General features: G+C 42.9%; 1 protein-coding gene across 1 annotated transcript in view; it reads left to right on the top strand.

Moving 5' to 3' along the window:
* Positions 1 to 19270, top strand: part of MOSPD2 (motile sperm domain containing 2) — a 109660-nt gene that overhangs the window by 86346 nt on the left and 4044 nt on the right. The gene's annotated exons all lie outside the window — the stretch shown is intronic.

The following is a 19270-nucleotide window of genomic DNA, read 5'->3' as shown; positions in this document are numbered from 1 at the left end:
GTACATGAAAATGACAGTCCTAACCAGAGCCAATGTGGGGCTGGCAGACATTCATGCAGGTTTCCAATCTAAGGTTGCCTGCTGTCCAGATTTTCCCAGGATCCTCCCTTTTTTGAGGTAACTGGGGGTCCTGGGAAATCTATAAGCGTGTTCAGTACACACTAACAGCCAGCCAGTGTTATGGGCTCAGGATCACCTCAGATGTCCCAGTTGTTTAGTCTGGGGTGGCAGCCAAAATCCCCACACAGCTCTACCTATGGTACTTATATGGTCACTATCACCACAGAATCTGAATGCCTCACAATTTTTTGCTCTATTAACCATAACAACACCCTGTGAGGTAGGGAAGTATGAGAGGGAACTGAAATCAATCAATGGAAGTTAGAAGCCTACATATTTTTGAGGGTCTGTGCCAGAGAGACAGAGGACTGTCTAAATGTCATGGCAATGCGCACTATGTTAGTGTGATTTCTACGGCGCACCAATGTCTTGTGCACTAACTGGCACTTGTAGACCCTGCTGGCACACACTAGCAATTCCCTAGAGTGCATTAATGTAGTACTGCAAACTATCCTATATTAAAGCACTCCAGGGAACTTAAGTGTGTGACAACAGGGTCTACATGGGCCAGTTAGTGGGCAAGACATTGGTGCGCTTTAGAAATCACATTCCCATAGTGCGCGTTGCTTTGCTGTCTAGACAGGCCCTACGTGTCTTGCGCAAGGTCACACAAGTCTATGGCAGAACAGGAATTGAACTTGGGTTTCCTGAGGCAAAGGCTAGCCCCCAACCACTGGATTTAAAACTGCTGCATTTTTCTTTAAAAGAAATGAGTGAAGATAATTTTGTATGTAAGCTTATGGTATGCCAAAACAGCTCTCAGTCTATTAATGATCTGGGCAAGGCAGATTTACTTGTACATTAAAACAAAATAATAAACTTAGGGTTCAAAATGAAGCTGGGAGAAGGTTGGACAGCTGTGTGGTGTACACTTTGTTCTTGTTCATGAGGAAGTGACAGATGGCAGCAGTAATTTTCACAAGCATGTCCTCTCCTCAGACCCCATTTTTAAATGAGTCAAAAGAAGACAAAATAGCACATGGGCCACCTTGGTGGAATGCATATAATATAGCAACATTTTATCATTTGCCTCCAATCTCTAGCCAAGTGAATCACTGCTGTGGTGCTGAAAAATTCTGAAATGTAGCATGACAGGGTTCAAGTCTCACATGATAATTGAGTGGTTGAAATGAGCTCATTTTTGGATGCAAATAGACGGAAAGACTTTCAAATATCACTCTTCCCAGAGCCTGTGGAGAAAGACATTTGCCCAATATAATGCCTACTGGAGAGAAGCTGAAAGTAATTATACACAATTAAACAAACCCTTTAATGTTTTATGACATATTTTACTCACCAAAGACTCTTACAGAACTTTCTACTTGAGTTATTTTGCAATATTCAGGTAATGTGCACCACCAGCTCGCTCTGGATACATGATTGCTATACAAAGTTTCCAGTAACTCAGGGGAAAACTTTCAGTTTTCAGGAACATTTTAGAATACACAATTATGTGCTAACCTTGCAAAGAAAGTGCTCACCTTGTGAACTATGGGTTATTTGCCCTTTGAAGCACAAGCATGATTCCAATTAAGGCTAATGGAAATTACACATACTCCACAAGGGGCGAATAAAACCATTTAATTAGAGGCCTTGTGATTTTGAGAAAACTTTAAGGAATCAGCTGAAGTAGCAATTTGAACAGTATCCTTGATAATATATTTTACCAACTTTGGTTTGCCATAGAAAATACACTTTACCTTATACATTTTGAACAATAAATGGAAGCAGTTTCATAAGGTGAGAATATTACAAGAGGGTTTAATGTAGACAAGCAGGGATTCAAGATTTAAGCCAGAAGCTTAGGGAAAAGTTTACAGGGTCTCAGATAGGGAAAAGGGAGAGAGAATTCACAAAGGTTTACTGTGCTTTAGACTGCAGCTGGATTGCCTCAGGACAGGATAACATTCCGTCATTGTAACATTGCATTGTGACTGGGAGCTGTGGGCGGCCGTGCCTATGAACGGTCAATGTAAACAAACTGTCTTGCTGCCCGCCAGCAGATTACCCTGACGGGCAGCAGGTTGCCCACCACTGCCCTTAGAGATGATACAAGCAAGCTGAAGATTTTTAAGGGGCAAGCTGCACTTGCTTTACAGCTTGGAATCCCCAAGTGATTCATTCACAGGCTAAAAATTCCTTTAGCCTCAGTCCAGCACTTCCCCCAGTTCCGTCTTTGTTCTTCAGGTGTTTCCAGGAGTCTTCTTGTGTGGGGAGCAAGGAACCCAAGATGATGTCACCACCGGCCTTATATAGCTTTTGTATATGGCAGGAACCCTTTGTTTCAAAGCTTGGCTCCCAAACAGTCTGTGGAAAATCCAAGATGGTCACATCACATGTCCTTGTAGAGTCATAGCAGCCATTACTCGGAGGCTGTCTATAGTGTTCTCAGGAAGGCTCCCCAGGTGGCTGATAAGCTTCTCCTATGGCCTATTGTTTTTTTCTAATGGCCCGTTGCCTTGAATAGGTTCTTCCCCACCCAGCTATCTAGACTGAAAGCATCTTGTCTAGTGGACGTTACCCAGCTGTAACCACATTTGAAATACAGATACATACTCAATATTCATAACTCAGATACAAAAATGATTAATGCATATAAATGGGATAATCATATTCTGCAAATCATAACCTTTCCAAGGACATCGCACATGACTTATCTTGCATAAAATACATCACTATATCATAATCATAACATCATAATATCACTGTGAAGAATATGGGGTGCAGTGTCACAGCATTATCATCACATGCTCATGTTGCTTCATGACCCAGTAACATGTTAGTAGCCCAGTGCTATGATGCAGCATCTCAAAGCTATTATGACATTGTGGCAGGATGCAATGTTGTAATCTAATGACTGATATTACAGTAGAGCAGGGCCCTTTACCTCTTGAACTCCCTGGACCACCTTATAAGTTTGTATCAGGGGGCTGATATGACAAAAATCTTTAAAAAATGGTAAGGTGGTGAACACAGCTGTGTTTGAACTGGATGGGGGGTGGGGAAGAGTGATTCTCCCAACCTTTTATTTTAACAATTGTTTTTTGTTTTTTCAACTAGACATGTGGGTATGGCACATCCACTCGCATGCCCCCTTCTCTCCTCCCACAGTATATTAATCATGATTTAAAAATCATTTCTATATCACTGTATATTTACTTGGTGCTTTACAAACATAGGCCCTGGTTCTGCACACACTTATGAATAGGTCTAATGCAGGGATCCGCAACCTTTGGCATGCAGCCCGTCAGGGAAATCCGCTGGCGGGCTGGGACAGTTTGTTTACCTGCAGCGTCCGTAGGTTTGGCTGATTGCAGCTCCCACTGGCCACGGTTTGCCATTCCAGGCCAATGGGGGCAGCGGGAAGCGGCGCGGGCCGAGGGCCTGGAACGGCGAACCGTGGCCAGTGGGAACTGTGATCGGCCGAACCTGTGGAAGTGGCAAGTAAACAAACTGTCCCGGCCCGCCAGCGGATTTCCCTGATGGGCCACGTGCCAAAGGTTGCCAATCCCTGGTCTAGTGCTTATTCAATTAGGTAGGAACTATTACTATAAATTCAGTGGAGCTACTCATAGCAGTAAGTACTAGTCCCTTTCTTTCCCCTTCTCCAGGCCCTCCTACGTCCCTGTCTCCTAGCCGCTACTTAGACTCCTGCCCCTGTGCACTTTATTCCAATCTTCTACCCCTCAATCCATTCCCTTCTCCCCACCTCACTCTTTACACACCCACCTCTGCATCAGGCCAGAAGATATTGCAGCAAAGCCTAGATTCAACAGCACATCAGCTATAAATATAAAGATGTATGTTATTTATATTTTAAATGTTGTTCTGTATATCTTTAAAAAGGGGCCCTCATATATTAATTAACATCACCAAATACTCAAAGGTGCTTCAAGGCACTGTATCTTTTTCTGGCCTTCACCAAATCTCAAGGCATGGATGAGATGTAACATACAAAATTCCAAGGGAGATCAATCTCTTTTTTGGGAAAATAAGGTGGGGTTAAAATCAGGCTTATAATGGGAAGCTAATGTCAAACCCTAACAATGAAGCGGATGCTGCTGCTCCGTAATAACGTGTTAATTCTCAGTTTTGCATAAATCTTTTTATTTTCCCATAAGGAAGCAGTGACATCATGTGAAATGCAATGTGATCTCATAAATAAAAAGCACCTTTTTCATTTGATGAGATATTATGGTGAATGAGAGCCAGCTGTTGATAAGAAATAGGTTCAGCTACACGTGAGGCCATTTTAGTTGCTAATAGTGATACATTCTGAAATATGCCCTGCTTCACTTTCAAGATAGAGGCATAGTAATTTTCATTTAATAACATATTAACTATCTGGTTTGAGCTTGTGGTTCTAATATTCCTATATTATGGAATTTGCCCCATAACTTACTGTTTCACAGGCATTCCAGTCACTGCACCAAACATCCAATGATTTTCACAGAGTAAAACAATCCTACTCTGGGCTGGTAATGAACTAGGCCAGGGATTGGCAACCTTTGGCACGCAGCTCACCAGCGTGCACCCTGGTAGGCCGGGCCAGTTTGTTTACCTGCTGCGTCTGCAGGTTTGGCCGATCGCGGCTCCCACTGGCCACAGTTCGCCGCTCCAGGCCAATGGGGGCTGCGGGAAGCGACGCAGGCCAAGGGATGTGCTGGCCGCTGCTTCCCGCAGCCCCCATTGGCCTGGAGCGTTGAACTGCTGCCAGTGGGAGCCGCGATTGGCTGAACCTGCAGACGCAGCAGGTAAACAAACCGGCCCGGCCCGCCAGGGGACTTACCCTGGTGAGCCGCGTGCCAAAGGTTGCTGATCCCTGAACTAGGCAATCATCCATGATAGGGGTTTCCATTTCAAATTTCTTTTAAACCATGTAGCAAGCTTTGGCAGCTCCTGCATGAAAAACTGCTAGAGCAAACTGTGTTGGAAAAATTCTGTTGTGGCAATAGACCATCAAGCCAAAATATTCTTGATTTCAAGAAAATGGTTAAACTGGTGTAAAGGCAATTTTCCATAGATAAAGGATTTAGGTTGTGATTTTTTATAGTTAACACAATAAAGCTCTGCTCTTGTATAGTGCCTTACATTGGATAATCTTACAGATACTGTGGTCTGCAGTGCGTTTGCCACAGGGCTACTCTTACTAATGCTGGGGGCTTTACCGGGATCAGGAACATGGCCCTGCAGGAGGGAGAGAGGATGGTCCCATGGTTAGACCACTAGCCTAAGACTTGGGAAACCTGGGGATATGTCCTTGTTCCACCACAGACGTCCTGTGTGACCTTGGGAAAGCCATGGAGTCATAGAGCTTAAAGCTAGTCTGACTCCTGTATATCACAGGACTCCAACACCACCTAGCACCTACACTCTAAATCCAACAACCAAAATTAGACCAAAATATTTAAATCCACAAGAGTTTAGATGATTGTGAGCCATAGACACCTTCCTGAGCCTGAGTTCCCCATCTGTAAAATAGGGATTAAAGCACTGCTACCTCACAGGGTAGGTGCTCCAATACTACATTAGAGGGGCCATACAAATATCTTAGGGCATGTCTACACTTACCTCCAGAGCGATCAATCCAGCAGGGGGTGATTTATCGTGTCTAATGAAGACGCGATAAATCGACCACTGAGCGCTCTCCCATCGACTCCAGTACTCCACTGGAGCGAGAAGCGTAGGTGGAGTCGACGGGGGAGCATCAGCAGTCGACCTACCGCAGTGAAGACACCGTGGTAAGTAGATCTAAGTACGTCAACTTCAGCTACGTTATTTGTTAGGGTGGTAGACTTTTACCAAAAAGCAATGCTATGCTTTTTTATGTATACATATCCTAATTTAATTTCTGATCCATTAAGAACACGATTATTTAACACTGGCATTGTATGTGAACTGCTGACAAATCCTCACTGAAACAATTCATTGTTCTGAGAAGAGCAAGCAGTGATTGCCACATAGCAGAATAACCCTAAATTGAGGAGGGTGGATGGGTGTTTGTAGCATTGCTAGACCCAGTCCTGTAAACAATTACTTCAATAGGACTGCTCATGATAGTAAGCACTATGCTTGGTACCAGGTTCTGCATCACTGGGCCATTGGTGGCACATCTGCAGCATCTCTCAATTTGCCCCTTAACTGTTGTTCCACTTGGCAGGATACAAAAGCATTTATTGTTTGTTGGTCTCATTTCAAAAGACTGAAGAACACAGGCAAGTTGTGAGCTGAGTTTCATTAAAGAGCTGTTTATTTTATCTGTCCATTTTGCTGGACTCGCCAGGTTCATTTCACTTTAAGACTGCACCTCCTTTCCCTGCTCTTGATGATCCCGATTTTCAGTTTCAGCCCTCTTTGTCTTTCCCTGTTAATGTTATACCTCCACAAATACATGGATTAATATACACACATACACACACAGTAGTTTTCTTGTATAGTTAATACCGTTATGGCAGGAGTCAACTGTTATAAATTGCCAAACAAGTTCTTTTTGTTAGAGTCTGAGCCCTGTTCAGTCTTTAAGGAATGCTTGTATTGTTAGTTTTGACATGCAGTTTCTACTGTGGAGCTGTGGCAAGTACCAAGGGAGATTGCTGCCAAAATACTAATACCAGATTCCCAGTAAGCATTTCTGACTCAAAAACTTGCTCTAGCTAGAGAGATTAAAGCAAAAAGCAATTTCCAATAGATGCTCTTGCTTATATGCTGTTTTACCACCTCTGTTCCAGGACTGGTGTATATGTGTAAATAAACAATGTTATATTAAAAATATACCCAGACTCCATGACACAGATTTTTCCTACTATGGGAAGCTGATGTGCAAGGCCCTGGACATCTGTTACTGTTTGGCAAAGAGGCAATGATATTAATACCCAGTATGTACATATATATCTGGTAGTTTACAAGACTCTCTCCCACTGGTGTCTGCAAATGCAGTTTGTACCTCCTTGCATTATTAAGAGCAACCCTTATGGGGAGCTTGCTTCTGAGGAATGGCAGTTTTAAGTTTTGCTAACAGCCCCCCAAAAGCCTCTCCATAGAGGTTACACCAGGTATGTACTGAATCAGCCCTTTGGATGTTCGATGAACACCCCTCCCCAACCAGCCCTATCCATTTCTGGTGTGTTACTGGGTGCTTGCAGACTTCTGAGTGAAAGGTTGATATAAATCTATCCCCAGGGACTTTCTGCCTTAAATCCTTCCTGTTTGCTATAGTTTTCAAAGTGATTAAGTACAAATCACTTTGATTGTGGTGCTCTAGCCTCACCCAGGCAAAACTCCCATTGAATTTTGTCAGACAATCAGAACTGCAGCAGGATTGGACCTGAGGTTCTATTCTGTATGAAGGATACCATGTAAACATGTATTGCTGTGATAATCTGAGCGCACTGCCTGCTAATGTGAGATTTAGGCTGAATAAACTCTGAGATCCAAGTTTTTAACAGCAGTGCAGATGATTTTTACGGAGTTAACAAGAAGCACCCTCAGGTTGTTATTGCACTGAAAGTAGCTTTAATTATGTGTTCAACTTGTAAATGAAGGAAACCCCTAAAAATAAAAAATGAAACAATATGATGAAACAAAGCAAACAAACAAAAATCTAGCAACCTGAATGAGCTCCAAACTGCTATCTTTTTAAAGATAGACTATTTTGCTTCTCCCATCAATGGCAAGCCTACCTCCTCCAATTCCTTCCCACTGCTTTACCTTTAAGTCAGCTTTTCTCCCCAAAATAACTGCATTATATTTTAGTTTTACCTCATATTGAACATCTGAATTGGAAGGGAGTCTTTGAGTATAAACAAACAAATTACAGTCCATCCAGTGAGAGTGCAGGGAATTGCATTGTTTAAAAACCTTATAGACTTTAAGGTCAGAAGGGACCATTATGATCTTCTAGTCTGACCTCCTGCACAACGCAGGCCACAGAACTTCTGTAACAAACCCCTGACCTATGTCTGAGCTATTGAAGTCCTCAACTTGTGGTTTAAAGACTTCGAGGTGAAGAGAATCCACCAGCAAGTGACCGGAGTCCCATGCTGCAGAGGAAGGTGAAAAACCCCCAGGGCCTCTGCCAATCTGCCCTGGAGGAAATATGGCAATCAGCTAAACCCTGAGCATGTGGGCAAGACTCACCAGCCAGCACCCAGGAAAGAATTCTCTGTAGTAACTCAGATCCCATCTCATCTAACATCTCATCACAGGCCATTGGGCATATTTACCGCTAATAGTACAATTATACATCAGAAACGTTAGGGCATCTCCATATTTTCACATTGGTTGAGATGATTCCAATTCAGCACAGTGTACTATATGTGACGTGACCATAGAATGGGGGGAAACTGTGAATATTACATAATATTTTATGTATCAGAGGGGTAGCCATGTTAGTCTGGATCTGTAAAAAGCAACAAAGAGTCCCACCAGCATGCGTCTAACGAAGTGGGTATTCACCCACGAAAGCTTATGCTCCAATACATCTGTTAGTCTTTAAGGTGCCACAGGACTCTTTGTTGCTTTTTACATAATATTTTATTTGATTTCACTGCATTCAAGAAGCTTTGGCTGGTGGTCTGATGATGTAACTGAATACATTTATGTGAAATCATATGGCATATATTTATTCAACCCATTAGTGCTGTGACCTGAGCTACTTCCCTATGCTGAATAACAGGCTCAGGGTTGAGTATTTAGGAGAGAAGTCCATGAGTCACTTAGCAAGCTGTGTTGCTGATGTTATTATTTTTAATTAGTATTCTGGTAGCACATAGAGGCCCCAGTCAGGATCAAAGCTCATTTGTGCTAGCGACTGTACAGGCATGGTTCCTGCCCAAGAATCTGGCACCAGAAAATACCCAGGTGACTCATATTATCACTTTCTAAATTCAAATCGGATTTAACAATGGATGCATTGTGACTAATCCGCAGATTGTCATGTTTTCACTTGGTGTTACTGACTGTTTTTGCAGACTGAATACATTCACAAGCAATAGAACTGGTACACAAGTTCCAGCCACCCCCTTCACCCCAGAATTTTCCCAATACTGTGATTCATGAATACTGTGATACCAGATCCAAGTATAACACCACACTCTTAAAACAATACAGACCAGAACCATTCTCAGTATCTTCCAAATGTATATTTTAATTATTTTTAATTTTTAATAATTCTTTTGGTTTCCCAGACATTTCAATTACTTGTATCTTTTAACACTTTTTCATTGTGGTTGAGGCACTCTTAGTGAACTTAAGAGATTCTCTATCCTTGCCAGCGTGGGACTGTGCAGTGTGTGATGGGAAGAGTAAAATGTTCAAAAGTGGCTAAGTAATTTAGGGTAAAAAAGCACCTAGCTAAGCAGGCCCCTAAGATCCATTCAAAGTAGGGTTCAGAGTAGCAGCCGTGTTAGTCTGTATCCGCAAAAAGAACAGGAGTACTTGTGGCACCTTAGAGACTAACAAATTTATAAAGCTTATGCTCTAATAAATTTGTTAGTCTCTAAGGTGCCACAAGTACTCCTGTTCTTTTTTCAAAGTAGGGTGTGACTTTAAATGGATTGTAGGGGCCTGTGTTACTTAGGTGCTGTTTTACCCTAAATTACTTAGCCACTTTTGAACATTTTACCCAGTATCTAATTAGTGACCAGTGACATGGGAAATCTGAATAAAGCAAAAGTCTGTTTGAATTTCAGTAACATTTATAACAGGTTGTGCTTTTTAGCTTTTTGCCAGGATATCATTTTTCAATGCAAATTTTATTTCCCTGTCTGTCAAAAAGCATGCCCACCAAATATCCCAAAATATGACATATCCTATTAAGAAATCCAAGTGTCTACACAATGACAATTCCTAGTTTTGAACTGAAACATTGGGTGGACTCATTCTGAATTTTATCAGAATTCAAAATGAAAACTGAACACCAATTTCCAATTCATTGTGGAGTGCTTCATTCACCCAAAACAGGACTCTGCTTCTCCATAAAAGCTGCAACAGTGTTTCTTTTCCCCAGGAGTATATAGTGCACTGTCACTTTAACATCTCATAAGTCCAGGCTGGTCCTTCCTAAGGCACCAGATGCCATCTCAGGTGCTTTCTCTTTTAGCAGAGTGACTGAATGGGGCTTTGTCTACAAAAACAAAATTTGTCCCAGTGTCCAATGTAACCTGTCTACATTAGCTGCTTGAAACAACAAAACGAAGGGTATGTCAACCCTGCAATCAGAGGTGTGATCGCAGCTTGGGTGGGCATACCTGCTCAAGCTTTAAGCTAGCTAGCCTGGCTAAAAATAGCAGTGAAGATGCAACAGCATGGACCGTGATGTAGACTAGTAATGTAAGTACATACTTAGGGTTCCAGGTGGGCTTGGGCAGTCCGTGCTGAAACCTGCACTGTGCCTTCACTGCTATCTTTAGCTGTGCTAGCTAGATTAAAGCCTGCATTGGTATGCCTACTGGAGTTTCAGTCACATCTCCGATTGCAGTGCAGACATACCCTGAATCAATGGTAGTGCAAGTTTACACTGGTGCAAGTTTTTTTTAATGTTGACAAGCCCTGGGTGTAACAGTTTTAAGCTGTAGCCCACTGATCTTAGTGACCGTTATTTGTGTGTTTGGTTGGTTGGGTTTTTTTTTGTTTTTGTTTTGTTTTGTTTTTTGGTGCCAGCCTTTAGATACTTTGGCTGTGATTTTCAGAGGGGCTGAGAACCTGCAGTGTCCATTGACTTTGGCTTTATCTGTCTGAGATGGTCTGTATGGAACCTTTTCCCATCATAACTGAGCACCTCATAATTTTTGGTGTGTTTATCCTCACAACACTCCTGTGAGGTAGGGAAGTGCTAGTATCTCTTTTACAAGAGGAGGCACACAGAGTTTAATTGACCTGTCCCACGTCACACAGGAAGGCTGGCAGAACAAAGATTTGAACCCCGGTCTCAGGCCAGGGCCTTAACCATTGAAGCAGCCTTCCTTTCTATTACAGTGAAAGGTATTCAGCATTTCTGAAAATCAGGCCCAAGGTGTCTCAAATTGGGCACCCAAACCTCAGAGACCATTTTGCAAATATTGTCCATGGAATGTAAGCACCTAGCTCCCAAGCAATCTGGGCATTTTGATATAGAGTAACTGAACACTGGTGATATTTTGAATAAACTCTAGCAAAGGTAATATGCGGCCCTTGAACTTCCCCATGTTCTGGATAACAAATATTTACACAAGTAAATTATTTCTCAGGATGCTACCCTACTTCATCAAACTCAGGAGCCCGAGCTTTAATGATTTCTGATGCAATCTTTCAGCAGCAAGCAGCAACTTTAGAAAATAGAAGATGCTCTGTACACTCTGTCTCCATTGCTGCCCTCGTGTATTCTTGTTATCAAGATATATCATGAGAAAGGGATTAAAAATCCCTTTACAGAAGGAATTAAAGAGGCTTTGCCTGCTTATTAAACAGTGCTGTTCTATAATCCCTCTGTCACTGAGAATTCAGGCTCACAGTTGGCTTTCTCTCTCTGAGAGGTGCTGTGCAAAGTGAAGTGCCAGTGAAATGAAAATGTAATCTTTTACTGCTAACTGCCTCCTTTTTTCTTTCAAACATGAAGACGCTTCCCTCCCCACCCCACTCCCCGAACATTATGGGCCTGCTCCTAAACCCACTGAAGCCAATGGCAGTCTTTTCATTGACTTGAGAGGGCTTAAGATCAGATCCTTTATGTCTTTAGACTTTTCAAAGGATCTCATAAGAGCATCAAGCCTGCACAGAAGTATGGTGAGAAGGGGAGAATGCAAGTCACCAGCTCCCTGCAGTTTTCTTACTGTAACGTCTTTGTATCAGGATTACAGTCACAGAAGGAGCAGCTGCAGTGAAGTGTTCCGGGGACTGAGGGCTAGTTCTTTTCCTCTGAACTCAGCTCTGGTTAGGCAGGGCTGGCCCTAGTCCAAATGGCACCCAGGCGAGAAGTGTCTTCGGGGCCCCCCCCTCCATTTGTTAAACTTTTCAATACCTTATTTTTTATTGCATTTGTAGCCCATTTCATGACTTAGATGCATAATTTACATGCATGATTTCCCCCTCATATAAGATGATAAATGTGCACTTTAGGATCTGTAAATCTGTATTTATTCATGCCATGTATAAGCAAATAAAAAAAATTGTTTCCTCTATGCTTGCCTGCTGCCTCATACTCCTAACTGAAGGCATAAGGGATGGCAAGAACTGACCACTTCTCCAGTTCCCTTCTACTGTTCACAGTCTGGGATGGAACCCTTCTGTGTTCATAGCCTTCTAGCATTCCTTTCCAACGTCAGCTCTGTAAATAATTTTACATTGTTTTATATTAGATGGTTCACTTAGTAAAGTCTTAAATGGCTTGGAGATCAGGGGCTTCCCCCACAATTTATTTTTGCTCCCTCATCTTCAGAGCATTTAGTATGCCTAGGATTCCAAGCTTCAAGTCCTGCCTGGCCTGCCCTTGGATCTTCCCTGTGAGTGACCCACATGAGAGTTGCCCGTATTGCCTTGAGGAATTATACATTCCCTCAAAGTGTGACATCTGCCACTCTTTTCTCCCGTGCCCCCCACTACGCAGTCTTGGGAGTTTAGACTCAATAAGCATCTCCCAGAGCTCTTTATGAGATCTCTGTCTGACCCAGGACCAAACCCCTCTCTATCTCTTCGATCTGAACCTCTGGGTAGTATCCCACCACTGCTGCCGCTTTCCAGCTTGGAATCCTCCAGAAAACCCAAGGACTCCTCTAAATGAAGCCATGAGGAAGGTATGGAGAAACACCCTCATAAAAAGAGAAAGACAAAAATCACCATATAAGTCTGCTAAAAAAAGGATTGCCTTGCTTCTCCCATTGGTGAGACTCTGTGCCCCAGAGCAATTGTGTCTGTCCAGGGATCGTGGAGTTTCCAGTGCTCTTAAACCATCTATAAAGGAGGAAGGATGAACCAACTCTTGGACTGTGAAAGGATAGGAAGGAGGATTCACCTTCTGCACAGGTGGTATTGCACCGCACCAAGACCACTGTGCCTGAGTTCACACTGGCGGTCCAGCCAATGCATAAAACTCCTGCAAGCTCTGTTCCTGCTGGGCCTCAGTACGCCCTTCTCAAGGGCCTGGGAATTGTTGCTGAGCCTGTCAGACCCAGTTCTATTGAGAGATATCACTACTCCATCAATGTGCCATTCGCTGGTCCCATGTAGTAGCTGTGCAGTGGATGTTCCGACAGTATGGGGGCACATTTTGCTGGTGTATGCCTCCAGCCACGCTGCCTTATGACAGACGGCACTGTCAGCTCTGCCTATTTAATTGGAGAGCTCCTACTCCTCAGACATACAGGAGATGGTACTGACGGTTCCCCCAACAGTCCAGGCACAAGACATCAGCCTAGGCAAGGCTTCCAGAGCCTTCTGCATCTCCATGACCTGTACTATTGGGCTAGGGATGACTGGTACCCCAATGGGGCCTGCATCCTCACCCTTATGATCCCAACCTCTGGCCATACTGGGGCCCTTGAATCCATACTTTCAAGCCCCCGATTACAAGGACCTTGGACACTGCTTTCAACTCAGATCACCTCCAGACAGGAATCTCAGCTGCCCTGAGATGGGGTTTATCAACCCTGCACTGCAATGCAGGGGTTAACAAATTGGAAGAGGTTCAGGATCCCACCCATAAACTCCTGGACATTCTCCACTCTTCAGCTCCTTCCAAAGTGCCACTCCCTATCCCTGAGGTCATACTGGAACCTACCAAGCTATTTGGCACACACCAGTCATCTGTGCCTGGTCCTGAAAGCAGGCTAAGGAAAAGTACTTTGTGCCCTCCAAAGAGTCAGAATATTTGGTCTCTCCGAGGCTAACCTGAAATCCCTTGTTATCCGTGTGGTCACAGAGCAAATCAGGCTGCACCATCCTAGATCCACTCCCTCAGACAAGGACGCCAAGAGACTAGATTTCTTTTGCAGAAAGAATTTTTCATCAGCCAGCCTACTATTCAGTATTGCGAACTACCAGGCATTCGGGCCAATATCTGACTTTATTAATTACAACAAGCTGTTGGAGTTCTCTAAAAAACTACCACAGGAATGCAGACCCCAATTCCAGGTTGGAGGAGGTCCAATCCACTCTTCTCAATAGCAGGAAGCCTTCTACAAGAAGGTGCTATGCAGACAAATGGAAGACGTTCTCCCTGTGATAGCAGCAGCATCACTTATCTCCCACCTTTCAAGCCCATGGCCTTTTCAGTGAAGTAGCCTTCCTAACTGCTATTACCTCAGCCAGGAGAGTGGGTGAGCTCAGGGCTCTCATGCTGCACCCACCTTATACGATCTTTTACAGAGACAAAGGCTGCCTGAGGTTACAGCCCAAGTTTATCCCCATAGTTTCTTCTGATAGTCACTTGAACCGAATGGTCCAGCTACCTGTATTCTACCCAAAACCTCACAACACTAGTGAGGACAAGAAACTCCACTCCCTGAGCATACGCAGAGATCTAACCTTCTATGTGAGCAGGACGAAGCTCTTTTGGCAGCTCTCTGAGGTTATTCATCTCCATCACTGAGAGGATGAAAGGGGAAGTCTCTTTCCAAAGACTCTCCAGATTGATTTCCAGCTGCATCCTCCTCTGTCAGGGCTCATTCAGCCAGAGCACAAGCTGCTTTGGTGGCTTTGCTGCAAGGAATTCCACTCTTGGACATCTGTAGAGCAGCAACCTGGAGCTCCGATCATGGGCTTACTGGGCATTATGCCCTGGTTCAAACTTTGGCTCAGGATGTTTCCTTTGGTTCAGTGATACTGTGAATAATGGTGCAAAGCACTTCCTTGCGCCCTCACCCTCAATAGACACTGCTTGGGAGTCACCACAGAGAATTCCCATAGGGACCAGCACTCAAAGAAGAAAGGAAGGTTACTTGCCTTATACTAACTGGAGTTCTCCAAGTCCACGGATCCTCTTCTATTTGCAGTAGAGCAGGAACAGGAGAGGTGGTTGGTCCACACCAGCCCTTATGCCCTCAGTTGGGAGCACATGTGCAGCCACAGTGATTACCCATAGATCCCATGGAACTCCAGTTATTATAGGGTAAATATTCTTCCTTTTCTTCTATTCCATTAATTAAGTCTTGTTACAGATACCTAATATATTCTGTTCCTGTTATTATTAGTATATATTATAATATTACTGTGTTATGTTGTTAAGAGCTAGGTGAATCTTTGTTATGGACTGTATTAAAACCCCATTGAGATCGATAAGTGTGAACTCACTGTTCAACTAATGTAACTGTAAGCATGAGTCCCCACGTAAGACAAAAAGGAGTGTGTGAACCCACCCAGGAGCTCTCTGCTGAATATTGTTTTGGATAGCTCGCTGGCTGGGTGGGAGGGAAGGCAGAAAAGGCAAAAGACTGAAAAAGCCAAGAACAGAGAGAGGCAGAGGAAAAAAGGCAAATAAGATGAGCAGTAGCCTGTGAACATATTGTAACCCTGGAAAATGCTAGAGAGAGCACTTTTGGGTCTCTTGGCTAAAGAGGCTTGGGGCTTTAAGCTAAGAAACTGCTCCTTTTGTTCTTGGTTCCTTCTGCATTTGGAGGTGAACTTCTTACATCCCTTGTAAATAAACAAAAATGCATCAGAGTAAATACCAGACTCCATCAATTTCTACTTCCATCTGAAACATCCTGAGGGCCCTGAACTTTGACTAGCAGCTTGGATCAAAAAGGGGCAATGATATTATGTGTGAATTGAATTATTCAATTTGTTATTAATTCATACCATAAAATATTGACCACAGTATATGCAACTCAGTTAAATGGCCGTTGTAGTTGAAATCTGAACTTCTGGAAAGTTCTGACTACACGGTCTCAACATTTGTCAGCAGACCTCCTCAGGTAATACTTTAGCATGCTAAAATAGCTCAGCATTGTCTTTCCATAATCCTTGGCAAATTGCAATAGATATTAGAACTATTTTCAAAAATTCCCGCTCCCGATTCTTTTCTAGTGATCTTATAAATTTAGTTTCTTAATACAAGAAGTGCAGAAACCTGATTTTTTTTAATTTACATATTTTGTTTAATCTAGCAAACTACCTCAATGCTCAAAACATCCTCTTGAATACTTTTTCTATCTCTGATTCCAGTGGAATTTTACTACTATTCTACAGTTTTGCTCCCTGTTACAGTGGAGCAGCTTCATGGCTTCAGGGGTGCTGAAATAAATGTGTATAGTGGGGGTGCTGAGAGCCATTGATTCAAACTGAACTGTAAACCCTGTATATAATGGAAACCTCTTTAAGCCAGGGGCTGCGGCAGCACCCTCAGCACCCCTACATCCAGCACCTATGCATGGCTTATTTTAACTATCCATTCTCGGTGCATAACAAGGTTCATGCCCAATTCGCTTTACCTATTTTTACCACTCTGACCTTTTCTGCCTGAATGTCTTTGCTCTTTTTTTCCCTGACCCTCAATGTGTTGGACATTGTAAAGTTGTTGATCCAACTGTGAACTCTGCTCCTGACATGTTTCTGCAGAGTTCTCTTCCAAAGTACTGGAAACATGGGACTTCCAAAGACAACAGGAGGTAGCCACAACTTCAGCTTGAAATTTCACATGCATATAACTGGGCCAAATTCTCTGCTGATGTAACTCCACTAAATCAATGTTCTTAACTGGTAGAGAATTTGGCACTGAGTGTTTTGAAGGGATTTTGCCATCCAAGAATCCCAGTCTGTCCTTGGCTCCAATGAGACATTATTAATAAAGATCCTAGCAAATATTGTCTGTAAAATCAGTGAAGAATGTTTAACTTCTGTCCCCTGAGACTAGCTGAAATAATGTATTGTGCAAGTGTCACAGGAAGAACTGGGCCTCTAAATGGTTCAAATAACATCTATGACCCTTGCCTGGGTTTTCTTCTAATGAGGAGAGAAGGAGGTACAAGGTCATGTGACAGCAAGATTATTTAAGGTGTCCTATGACTCAGCTGAGAGAAAGAATGGCGGGGGGAGTTGAATGAACTGAAGAGTTTTTTTATAGTGGCTCAGGGAAGAGGATACAGAAGAGAGGAGCTTTAGAGAATCCTGGAGCAGGCCAGGAGTAGTGTGGTTCAGGCTGGATAACAGCTAACCATGTAATGATTCTGGAGATGGAGATTCCCTCTGCAGAGAGGGGAAAGGGCAAGGGCTTGGAGGAAGTATGTATGAAGTGGCTGAGGAGAATTCTGACAAAGTGCAAAGTGGCTCTGGAAAACAGCAGAGCAGGGCAATTTTGTGCATACCGCTGCCCCTGATTTAGGATCCTAGGGTTGGGGCTCCTCTATAATGCCATTTATGGAGGTAGTATGGAAATCCCTGAGCCAAGGAGAAAAGAATCGTCAGCCTGGGGAGGTTAAAAAAACCTATAGAATTTGCCATTGGTAGTTAAAAAGCTGTTTCATTTAGATTTCTGTTTTTCATTTCCCCCCAACAGGATAGGACTTTTGCTTTGGCCAGAGGACTAAAGCACCAAATAGACCAAAATCTCCCCAGCCAGTCAGAGGGAAACGGAGGCACAGTAGTAGTCCCAAAAAGGATAATAACTCTGACGTGTCTTTGTTCCATTCTTTAATGATAAGTTATAACCCATCCTTTCCACATTCACTAACGGAAAGTGAGTGAGTGACATTCTAGAATCCCAGCATCTTCCACTGAAAAGCGTACTGAAGAGAGAGAGAGAGAGAAAATAGTTCTCAATTCTTACTTCTACAACTTCTCTACAGTTCTTCCATGTTTTAAAATCATGCTGCCAAAAAGGCAGTCCAATGAGGAAGTCAAATGAACAGCTAGCTGACTATATGTGCCTTAGATACAGTATGGAAACACCCCAAATCTTCTTACATTCACAAGCTCTTATCCAGAGGAGATTTATTGAACACTGGCATCTGTGTTCCCTTTTCAGGTGAGAACACAAATGCTAAATTTAGTTTCAGTGTAGTTCTTTTAAACTGTAGACAGTTTGAACCATTAGGAAAAGGATTTGATCTATTCCCCCTTATAGACATTATTTTACATGTGGGATGTTAAGAAATAACTGTAGCGGTCAGGGCGGACCTTTTCAAGGGGCGGCATTCTGGTTCTTTGGGGGGCGGCACTTTTCAAGGCCCTCCGGATTTTTTTTTTTTTTTTTTTTGCTTGGCAAAAAGCCTGGAGCCGACCCTGGTAGCGGTACATAGCTGCAGATGTACCATACACTGTTTGATTGGTTCATATTCTCAGTATCCTGCTTATCTGTTTTTGTGGGAGTTCCTTAATGTGACCAGCAAGATATTTTCCTTTAATTTGGTAAGCTCCCAACCTGTAGGGTGGCTCTCAACAATGCCCTTTTCAGACAGAACAGCTAATTATTCTGCTTGAAGCAATCCCCATTCAAAGATTCTTCTAAGGCCTTTAGAGATTTCCCAAACCCTTTTTACAAGTGGTGAGCTCGAGGGCTTTTAGTGGCTTTACTTAGTTTTGTTCCAGAGCTCAGACATTTCATGAGATTACTCGGAGATGACTTTTTGTTCAGCATTCACTAAGTTGGTGGGGTAACCAATGTTATCATTTCTAAAGTCTGCCAATTGTCTCCCGTCTACAGGAAATCTCAGAAACAGGGTAAATCTGTAAAAATTAAAATCTCTTTGTTTTTAGCTTCCTGTATATATTTACCCAAACTTCATGTCTTATTATCTATTATCTTTGAGACAGTTGCAATGTCTGTCTTTTTGTTTTTCTGGGAATTTTTTTAAAGGTTTTTTTTTTCCCTTTGAGAATTAGTTGCTCTTGAAAGTGGGAGACTGATGCCACTGGAATCTTGACACTCACAATATTGTGTGCAAAACAAGAAATTCAGATGTTTATTCCAAGTGTGCAATTAATCAGTTTGTTCTCTAATACACTCTTCACTTGTATACCTTCCTCCTCAAAAGGCACCAAAGCACTTTACAAATAATGAATAAATCCTCCCAATGCATGCCAGGTAAGGAGGTATTATTTCCATTTTACAGATGGGAAAAAATGAGGTGCAAAAAGGTTATGTGACTTGTCATAGGGACAATTGCCAGACTGGATCAGAGCAGGGATCCTTCTAGTCCAGTATCCTGTGCCCAACAATAGCCAATACTAGGCATTTCAGGAC

Source organism: Malaclemys terrapin, chromosome 1 (genome assembly GCF_027887155.1).
Source record: "Malaclemys terrapin pileata isolate rMalTer1 chromosome 1, rMalTer1.hap1, whole genome shotgun sequence".
In the NCBI taxonomy this organism is placed as follows: domain Eukaryota; kingdom Metazoa; phylum Chordata; order Testudines; family Emydidae; genus Malaclemys; species Malaclemys terrapin.
Note: the sequence above shows the minus strand (reverse complement) of the source record. Positions and strands in the feature narration are given on the sequence as shown.